Consider the following 10,376-nt stretch of genomic DNA (forward strand, 5'->3'; position numbering starts at 1 on the left):
TTCTCATAAATCAACTGAGAGCAAAAATAAATCATAAAGCTGGAAGGAAGAGCAATATAAAATGATTAAAAGAGGATGGTGTAAAAGGGTGGGAATGATTTTATTCTAGCAAAGGCATCTGTAAGATGCTTACTTTATCTCCAAATTTAGAGTTTGGATGAAGTGCTGGAATTCAGTTAATCAGAAATGTAAGTGAAAATACTGCATCTCTTCCTAGGTACTATGAGATACAGGTAATCCTCGACATACAGCAGTTCATTTAGTGACTGTTCAAAGTTACAATGGCACTGAAAAAAAGTAACTTATAACCAGTTTTCACACTTATGACCATTGCAGCATTCCCATGGTCATGTGATCAAAATTTGGATGCTTGGCAACTGACTCCTATTTATGACAGCTGCAGTATCCTGGGGTCATTTGATCACTTTTTGTGACCTTCTGACAAGTAAAGTCAATGGGGAAGCCAAGCTCACTTAACAACCTTGTTACTAATTTAACAACTGCAGTGATTCACTTAAAAACTGACAAGAAAGGTTGCCTTCAGGAAAGCTGTAAAAACTTGGCTGTTCCGGCAGGCCTGGGGCTGTTGACCTCACTATTGAGGTCCGGCCCCGATTAGAATGAATGTATGAGGGTGTTGCTGTTTTTAAACTGTTTTCTTTTATCGTTACGTGTTTTTTTTTCTTATATTTTTTGTAAGCCGCCCGGAGTCCTTCGGGATTGGGCGGCATATAAATATATTTAATAAATAAATAAATAAACAAACAAACAAATAAATAAATAAATAAAATGGGGCATTAACAAATATCTAACTTAGCAATAGAAATTTTGGGCTCAATTCATATAAGTCGAGGACCACCTGTTCAAAATAGTCCATAAAAATAGTCCAACACCCCCTAACTTTTAATATTTGGGATTGACCATGGCACTCATTCTCTGACGATTAACATAGCCTTTTTCTGGCTAAAATTCTACTAGCACTCAAATTCACTATTAGACTAAATATTATGTTTAAATGCCGTGAGTACGAAGAACCAATTTTGTATTCATTCTGCTGATTGGGGAGCAAAAATCAACAAACCAAATCAGTCCACTAAAAGAAGATATGAATACAAAAAGCTTCAAATTAATCTCTTTTAATCTCCAGTTAAGAAGCATTAAAAAGGTACTACGGGTATTATACTTGCCAAGCACTATTGTTCAATAACAAGTAATTCAAGGACAATCATGCAGAATTAAACAAAGACTCAAAACTATTTCAGAAAACAACCACCATTTAACCCTTTTTCAGAATATGACAGCAGGAAATAGATTTACATACTTGAATATTTCTCCAAAAAAGATCAGGTTAGAATTTATATAGATACTTATGAATAAAACACTTTTGTAATGAAAGAGCAGGCAAACACATACCCCCTCAACTTTAAATTAAACAAATTATGCAAATTATATTATTATATTTATAAAATATAATTAAAAATGTATCTGTGATCTAAATTAAATGAAAAAATATACCTTAAAGAGATAGAGGAGAGATGCCTTTAGATTTTTTATATCTAAAAATTATAACGATAAACCTACAATCACAATTTTTCCCTACAGTGCATTCATTTCAGTATTTACATCTTGATAATGTCTATTCCAGAATCATATGTGGTTTTTTGTTTGTTTCCTACCTTTCCACTGCAGAATGCAATATTCTCCAGAAAAGTCTCAACTACAGCTTAAACCAATGATTCTCAACCTTGGCAACTTTTAAGATTTGTTCAACTTCCAGACTTCCTCAGCTAGTCATTTCATTTGATGTCACAGCATTCTATGTCATATAGCCAGAACTAGCAAAAAAAAAGAAAAGCATAGTAGCAATATTACAGTACTGCTCATCCAACCTGACCAAATATACTAAGTTTGTAATTCCCAGAATCATGGACCTCATGAACTTCTATATTCAATTTGATGAATAAATATACCAAAACATGAATTCGTGGGATTATCATTCTGAGGACTCATAGCAATAACTTTGGTGTTATGTCTAGATTGCACCCCCATATATACAGCCAAAAGTATGATTCTGCTATGTAAACACCTTTGTTATAGTAAAAAAAAACATGAAACAATCTTCAAAGGGTTAACATTCACAAAGAAAAAATGAAACTTTCTAACCTTCTGGAAAACCCTTATCAACAGAAAAAATCATGGTCAATTAGAAATGCAAGTCGATTAAAAAAAAACCCACACCAAGTGCTACATTATCAAAGTAACAAGGTTGATACAATCTCCACAACAGGACATTACCAGACAAGTACAAATGCAACCCAGAACACAACAAAAGGGGAGCAGACTGCCTCTATAACATCTCCCATCAAAATGAATCCCCTTGCAACTTTAGCAAAACGTGCCTGACCACGCAACCCATTACAGCATGATAAACACAAGTTATAAAAAGGATAACACTGCCATACATTAAAACATCACCACACTATTACACTGCATCATCACAGCACACAAACCAGCTAAAGCCAGCCAAAACATCTTAAATGTCTATGGAGATTCTGAGTCATTCAGGTCATGGAAGGTGCTTTTTCTTCTTCAAGAGGCAACTGGACTTTTTCTTTGAAGACATTTCACTTTTCATCCAAGAAGCTTCTTCAGCTCTGACTGCATGGTGGGGAATGGAAGGATTTATACTCCTTGCAGACAGCTGGGCATTACATTCTTTTAGCAAGTCATTAAGGTCACCTGGAGGTTTATCTGTGTCATCAGTGTCAGAGTGCAAATTAGCGAAGAGCCTTCTTGGAACTGTTGAAAGGACTGTGTTGCAGATTGGAAGTACGTGTTATCCCTCTCCCTCTGTTGAGAGAGGGCTGTTCAATTTTGACATAACCTCTTTAATTCCTCTTTCAACCAGTGATCCTCTGTCCAAAATATGGACTTTGTTATCTTCAAAAGAGTGGGCCGTGCCTTTTAAATGCAGATGGACTGCTGAATCTAGTCCTGATGTTTTTGTTCTTCTATGTTGTGTCATGTGTTTATGAAGTGGTTGTTTTGTTTCCCCAATGTACAGATCTGCACATGGCTCACTGCATTATAATGCATATACCACATTGCTCAGTTTCTGTCTGGCTATTTTATTCTTGGAATGGGCAAGTTTCTATCTTAGTGTATTCTTGGGTTTGAGGTGTGCACATAACATGCAGAGCACATTCTCTGCAGCAATCAACACCCAGATAAGCAACAATTAATACCAGACAAACAATCAAGCAGAAACTAATACACTAATCAAGGATAAACTCACACCGCCACCAAAGCTGGCATGGCAAGTGATTGTATATAAACAGGGAACAAACCCCAAACTCACTAGCATTGATATTTTATCTAGTCAGTTATGTCCCAAAAGTGCTTTTTTTCAAGAGGCAACTGGACTTTCTGGGATTTTTTGGAAGACATTTGGCTTCTCATGCTTTCACTTCAGAGCTGAAGAAGCTTCTTGGATGAAAAGTGAAACATGTTCGAAGAAAAACCAGAAAGTCCAGTTGCCTCTTTAAAAAAGCACCTGACCTGGATGACTGAGAATCTTCATAGACATCTAGTGTCTGTGCAAATAATGAAATATCTGCAAGCAAACAACCAAACTCAGAAAGCACCAAGGACTCCACTGTTTATTTTCAATCAATTCTTCAACATCTGCCTGAATGGTTTTTCTCCAGGAATGTTTAAAAAAAAACACCTAGTATTAGAGGCTAGTATTAATTTAATTTAATTAAACCTACTATTCTTTGCATCTGGAAATACTTCTGTGTTCAGACTTGGCATAAGCAAATATCTTTGGGAATCAGCAGGGCTTACCATTAATTCCTCCCACAAAGAAAACCCCCTACAAATTAGTGATCTGATTTATTTAACTGCCCTTCTTCCTATGATGCTATTCTAGTATTTATTCAGTGACAGTGCACAGCTACCAAGAGTTGTTTGGAATAGTTAGTGCCTGTTGATACAAGCATCCACAGAATCCAGCAATTTCACCAGAAAAGGTTAATATTGTAAAATGATGATGTAAGCACCATCCCTCATGTACCTGTGATGTCACAGCACATGTACAATAGTAATAGTGTGATGCTCATTTTGGACTTTGCTCTACCTTCCCCCACGTCTTCAGATGCATCTGCCTATCACTGCACTGCATTTTTTCCAAATTCATCAGATAAATTACCTTATTTTTCGCTCCATAAGACACACTCCCCCCACCACCACTAAAGTGGATGAAAATGTCTGTGCGTCTTATGGAGTGAATATTGCATCACAGACCATGACGTGTATTACCTCAGGGGTCCCCAATGGTGGAGCAGTGCCAGTCCTTTAGAATAGCAGCCAGGCTGCGGCGGCGTTTACGGTGCTGAAGCCCGCCACTTCTGTCTCTTTTCTGCAGTGCAGGAGTCAACAGGCAGAGTTGACACATGAGAGGACGCCTATCTGTGGCCCTTTTTTTCTTGTTTTCCTCCTCTAAACCTAGGTGTGTCTTATGGTCAGGTGCGTCTTATAGTACGAAAAATACAGTATGTAGAGATTCCAGCTCATGTTTACTTTGGAGCTAAATTAGAAATTAAAGTCTTCCTCAATTGAAGGTTAACTCCGGGTGATTATTTACGTACGTCCATGTTGGGCTTTTTTGCAACAGTATGAAAATGACCACTTTCTTCTTTTGTGGTATATGAGCAGAAGTGTTAACATATGAACAATTTTAAATCTCTCCAAAGATCTATTGTTTACATAATTCAAAATTTTAAAAAAACCTATACTCTACATACTGTTCAACCTTCCATACACATGGGTATGAGAATATGTATTTATAAGATTTATAAACCACCTCGCTAAAAAGGCCCCAGGCAGTAAATAGCTTTTCTATATTTTTCTCTTTCTATAAATTATTATTATTATTCAGCTCTTAGAGCAGAATGAAATCAGATACAGCAATAAAAAGCATGAAAACAGTCATGTCTGAAACTTAAACCCACTTATTCACCTTAGTCCTCACAAATACAGTATTCAAACAGGATCTGTGGCTGAATAGCAGAATTTTACAATAATATAATCACTTTAGATACTCTTTCCATCAATAAATATATCAAATTTATCAAGGTGACATAAGTTCTTTTCAGTCCTAGTAAAGACTGAGTTAAACACTAGAACAAAACTTACATCAAAGGAGAGTGCATTCAATATGCCAACCTTTTCTGCTTCACATTGGCTTAACCTTTGGAAAATGGGAGCCATTTCAAGTAGTCCTCGACTTACAAAAGTTCATTTAGTCACCGTTCAAACTTACAACGGCACTAAAAAGTGACTTATGACAGATTTTTACACTTATAACCATTGCAGCATCCTCAGTCATGTGATCAAAATACAGATGCTTGGCAACTGGTTCATATTTATGACGGTTGCAGTGTCCCGGGGTCATGTAATCACCTTTTATGACCTTCTGACAAGCAAAGTCACTGGGGAAGCCGGATTCACTTTAACAACCATGTTACTACTGAAGTGATTCACTTAACAACTGTGGCAAGAAGGATCATAAAATGGGCAAAATTTACTTAACTGTTTCACTTAGCAACAGAAATTTGGGGCTTAACTGTCATCATAAATCAAGGACTACCTGTATATCTGACCTCTAAATTGCTGAGGGTAAGACACTGACAGACTCTGGTGAATTCCCAGTGACATTTAGAATAAATATGCAGACAGTTAGTGGAGAAGTCCAATAAACACTTACAAGACCAGAAAGCAACAAAAATTCAGAGAAAATGCGGTAAGTCAGTTTTTTCCTTATAGTGTTTTTCCACCAAGCAGATCTATCTCTATCAGCTATCATTAATGGAAGCAACCCAGTTGGAATCAGGTTAAACTTCAGCCAAGCAAATAGAATTACATTACTCGCCAGTTTTCCTTTGTTCAAAGACCAGCATCTAGTTTCAGAGCCACATTCTCAATACATCTAAGTAACAAGGGGGGAAAAACATTAAAAATTCTGACTACATTTTTTTTACAAGGGGTAAAGAATGAAAAGAGTGCAATGCTCCCACCACCTGAAAGATTTATTACTTTTTGTGGTAGAAAACAGTGGTGGGAATTTTAAATTTAAAATCTTAAAATCACTGCTGCATTCTTTTAGGTTACGACAAAGGCATGTTAATTAATTTGAGCTATTTTCTTTTTACAGGATTGGAACACCACTCCTAGATTTAAAGCATTTCATTTGTTTTATGGCTTGATTATTTTAAGACACACACACACACACACAAACCTGTGAATTTGAAGCCATTGGAGAGGACTATGCCTTTTGTTATTTTGGTGATTCATTACTAGCTATTTTTCACTGTAGTGACAGGCTAGAGAAATCTTTTGCAATAAATGTAAGTAAGCCTAGAATACAACCTTTGCAGAAAAGTTTAGGGTAAAGAAGAATACTTTCAAAAAATTAAAAATATTTTTAAACATTTTAAAATTAATTTTCTTCTGGCATAAAGACATGATATAAATCCAAAAATAAGAGAAAAAGTTGCAGTGCAGAGTTATCTTTGAAGACAACTAAAAGTTCAACTAGTACTGTGTTTCCCCAAAAATAAGACAGGGTTTTATTTTCTTTTGACCTCCAAAATAAGTGCTTGGCCTTATATTCGGGGAGGTCTTATTATTTTTGAGGTGCAGGAGGTGGCGAGCATGATCACCTCATGGCTGCTGCTATGTTGCAATATTTTCGGGGAGGACTTATTTTAGCACATACACTCAAAATCCCGGTTGGGCTTATTATCCGGGGAGGTCTTATTTTCAGGGAAACAGGGTAGCTTTCCCCTTTCCCCTTCAGTTATTCTGTATTTGCTAACAAATGTCCCTATATATTTTTTCCTGCCCCCCAAAAGTCCTACATTTTTTAATTTAGACACCAAGTTTATGTTAAGATCAAGCTAAGAATAAAGAATAAAAGATACATAGAGATTTGAAGGTGCCTCAGGAGCACAAACAACATGGGTTACTTACACAGTATTAACAACAGGTTGTCCTTCAAAAGCTGAATATGTTGACTCTACTTAGTGAGTTTAACATCTGCTACCTCTTTTAATAAAGATTAATATCAGACCAAAAATAGTAAATATTTGTCATATACAGCAATGATTAAACTGCCAATCTTTTGATTTTCAACTGAACACAAAGTCCAAAGGACAACTAAAAATCAGCATTACCTCTAAATGACTTACCTTTCTTAATACATAGTACTTCTTCAACTTCATTAACATAGCAGTTACTTAGTTCAACAATACAGCTGTTAAAAATAGTTCCTGCAACCAAACAGGTGACTATATAATCAAAAGAGCAGAACAATGAGGAATGAAGACTAATGGAATGTAATAGTTGGTGATAAATATTTATTATACCACAGTGAAGGATTATCTTCTTTTAAAAGCTGAAAATAAATTTGACAAAATAAATAACTATATACGATATGTGTTGAAGAGAGGGAACTGGGAAATGCATATTCTAGGACTGCCTTGGGTACACATCCTGCTGGGTGACCTTGGCCAGTCACTCTGTCTTAGTCTTAGTAAGAAGGCAAGGGCAAACCATTTCTGAAAAAGTTGCCAAGAAAATTGTAGATTAGCAGATTCAAGCCTGATCTAAAGAAGTATTAAAAAGTCTTTATAAAAACTGTGTAATCAGCAAAATTAATTTAGGATGGAATCTAAGGAAATGAAGGATGCAGGCAAAAATGACATTGGGGTCTACTACAGTTGAACCTCTACCATTACCAACTCAGATGGTCATCTGCAACTAGTTGCCTGATGGGTTTTATTACAGCTACAGACAAAAATATAAGACAGCAATATTGAACAGCATCAATGATTTATAATATTCTTCAGGTTGTCCAGGAATATTCCTAATCAAAGGCAATACTTTGTTAAAAATTTATAAGAATGAAGTACAGTAAGGAAGGGCATGGGCCAATCTTTTAGTGAATCACTGAATCACAAGTATAGATTCCAGCACTGTGGAAGATATTCCTAAACCTACGTTCCAATAGCATTGAAGGAACATTGGATTAATACTTTGAAGTATGAGGAAAGATTGAATACCTAAGATACTTTTAAAATTGGAAGCATTTTTGCCTATTACAACATTTACAAAATATCCAATAATTTGCAGAGCTGATATCAAGTTCTGATTGTCTATTAATCACATGCTTTGCTTGATGATAGCCCTATTTGTTTTACAATAGGAGGGAAGACTTCACTAAAACTATTTTCTCTTCAATTTCACCCTTGTATCTGGATGTCAGATTATTAGGAAATTTTAAGGTTCTTAGATCCTGATGGTCATATTAATTCATGTTTGGTTTCTATATCTAAAAAGCTCCGTATTTTATTAAGGGCAAGACTGGAGACCAGAAGGTTATTGAAATAATTGCCTCAAAAATGTTTACAGGATTGTGAAGACTTTATATATGGATATAATTGTGATTATATATTTTAATATTAATTACGAATCACTCTGATGGGGTAATATCCTGAAACAACTGAAATAAATAATCCCAGCAAAAAATATTTTATAGCAGGGGTTTGTAACATTTGGGGGAGGGCTGGGAGATGCAAAGTCTGGAACTGGACTTTGAACAACATATTAAAGTCTACACTGATAAAAGATGGTCAGGATAAAAACTGCCTCTGATTTATATTTAAAGTTAAATAATGTGATTACTTTTCAGTAGTGCACTCAACAACATCCCTACCTGCCATTTTACAATTTGTAATTGACATGTTTTGGAGGCCACTGGAGCCCATATTAAAAGCTTTCTGGAAATATTTTCAGTTTGAATTCTCAACATTCTAAATAGTGCGCATCACTGTGATATTCACTGAAACATTTCAGAACAGCCCCAAATCAATTAAAAGTCATCCAATTTATTTAATGCCAAGGACTTTTTCCTTGAACCTAGTCAAAATATTTTCTCTATTGACAAAAAAAAGTTCCATTAGAATTCTCTTCCACAAGTATTGTTCCTTTAAATAGGAAAAGGCATCAGCTGCAAATTACATAGACTAGTTATTTATTTATTAAAAGCACAACTTGAGTGAATTATTTATCCTTGCTCTTAGTTGTTAATTTAATCGTACAAGAGTTCTGCAACTGACATGTACAATGTGCACAAAACATATGTGAAGTGAATGATATAAAATAATATATGATTGTATTTAACTTTTGCCAACAGTCCCCTTTTATATATAAAAGATTAAGCTCAGGTATCAATGGCTTTCAAATGCATGCATTATTCATTTTCCATTATTTATCAGATGTAATTTTACAAGAGCTATGTACAACTTCAATATTTTTAAAATAATCCACAATCTATTAATTTCAATGAAGAATTAAATGCACAATTTCTATCAAAAGCTTCATTAAAGACTTTCAATGTAAATCCTGCAATAATATTCCATTGTTCCCTCAACCAATTTAACCTCAGTGATATAATACTATTATTACTTTAAATATGTCGTATTTGCAATACTGGTAATCTCCAGTTAATACTAATTTATTACCAAAGCCAGATTAAGTCCAGACAAATTATTTTGGCCATTGCAACCAACATTTCTAGTTTAATAAAAGTTATGCTTACTGGTTCAGGGAGGCAAAGAACAAAAGTTGCAGACATTGGGAAACAGAAGAGATTCTGCTAGGCCAGACATAATTGCTTAGAAGGCACAAGCTTTGCACATTTTTGGTCTATATATTTTCAGGCATCTAGGTTATTGTAGTTCTGGCTTTCTGACAAATAAAATAAATGTTTTCAGAAAGGCTGTGCTAGCCTCTGGGGGAAAACGAGTGCTGCATCATCTGGGAAAACAATCAGCTTTATCAAAATCCACTTCCGTGAATGTTGCAAACTATCAGTTCAAATGTGCAAATTCTGCGACCGGGAGAGTTAACTGTGAATTCAGAGAACCTGAGAAATAGTCTAGACTAAGGAGAGCAAAGCAGATGATTGCTTGATGACTCTGAAAATAAGAAAGCGCCATGGATGCTGGATGCTCAGGCCCCAGCAGGAGATTCTGAACGTTGAATGCACGGTATAATACTGAGTTATCTAGCAAGCCGGGAATACCAATATACCATTATCCATATATTTATATCCTCCGTTTATCACAGTATTTCCTTTCTCCCTACGAATTAAAAAGCATCATACGGAATAGATGTTAAAGACCCTTCAAAATGATCTCCGGCGGAAGCCCATCTACAACACTGAATATAATCGAAGTGCGTGCGTGCGTGCGTGCGCGTACGTGTGTGTGTGTGTGTGTGTGTGTAAGGAACCATTGCCGGGCGCAGGTGAG

At 35.6% G+C, this 10,376-nt stretch overlaps 1 protein-coding gene across 4 annotated transcripts in view; it reads right to left on the bottom strand.

Annotated features, from left to right (window-relative positions):
• The window catches only part of RAB3IP (RAB3A interacting protein), a 29,977-nt gene that overhangs the window by 19,102 nt on the left and 499 nt on the right, over positions 1 to 10,376 (bottom strand). Inside the window, exon 2 of one of the 4 annotated variants that reach the window (XM_032220517.1) lies at positions 1,677 to 1,835. The exons of the other annotated variants lie outside the window; for them this stretch is intronic. The gene's annotated coding sequence lies outside the window, so the exon portion shown is untranslated. The remainder of the gene's footprint in view (positions 1 to 1,676; positions 1,836 to 10,376) is intronic. 4 annotated transcript variants of the gene reach the window in all.

The sequence above is a fragment of the Thamnophis elegans genome, chromosome 7, assembly GCF_009769535.1.
Source record: "Thamnophis elegans isolate rThaEle1 chromosome 7, rThaEle1.pri, whole genome shotgun sequence".
Taxonomy (NCBI): domain Eukaryota; kingdom Metazoa; phylum Chordata; class Lepidosauria; order Squamata; family Colubridae; genus Thamnophis; species Thamnophis elegans.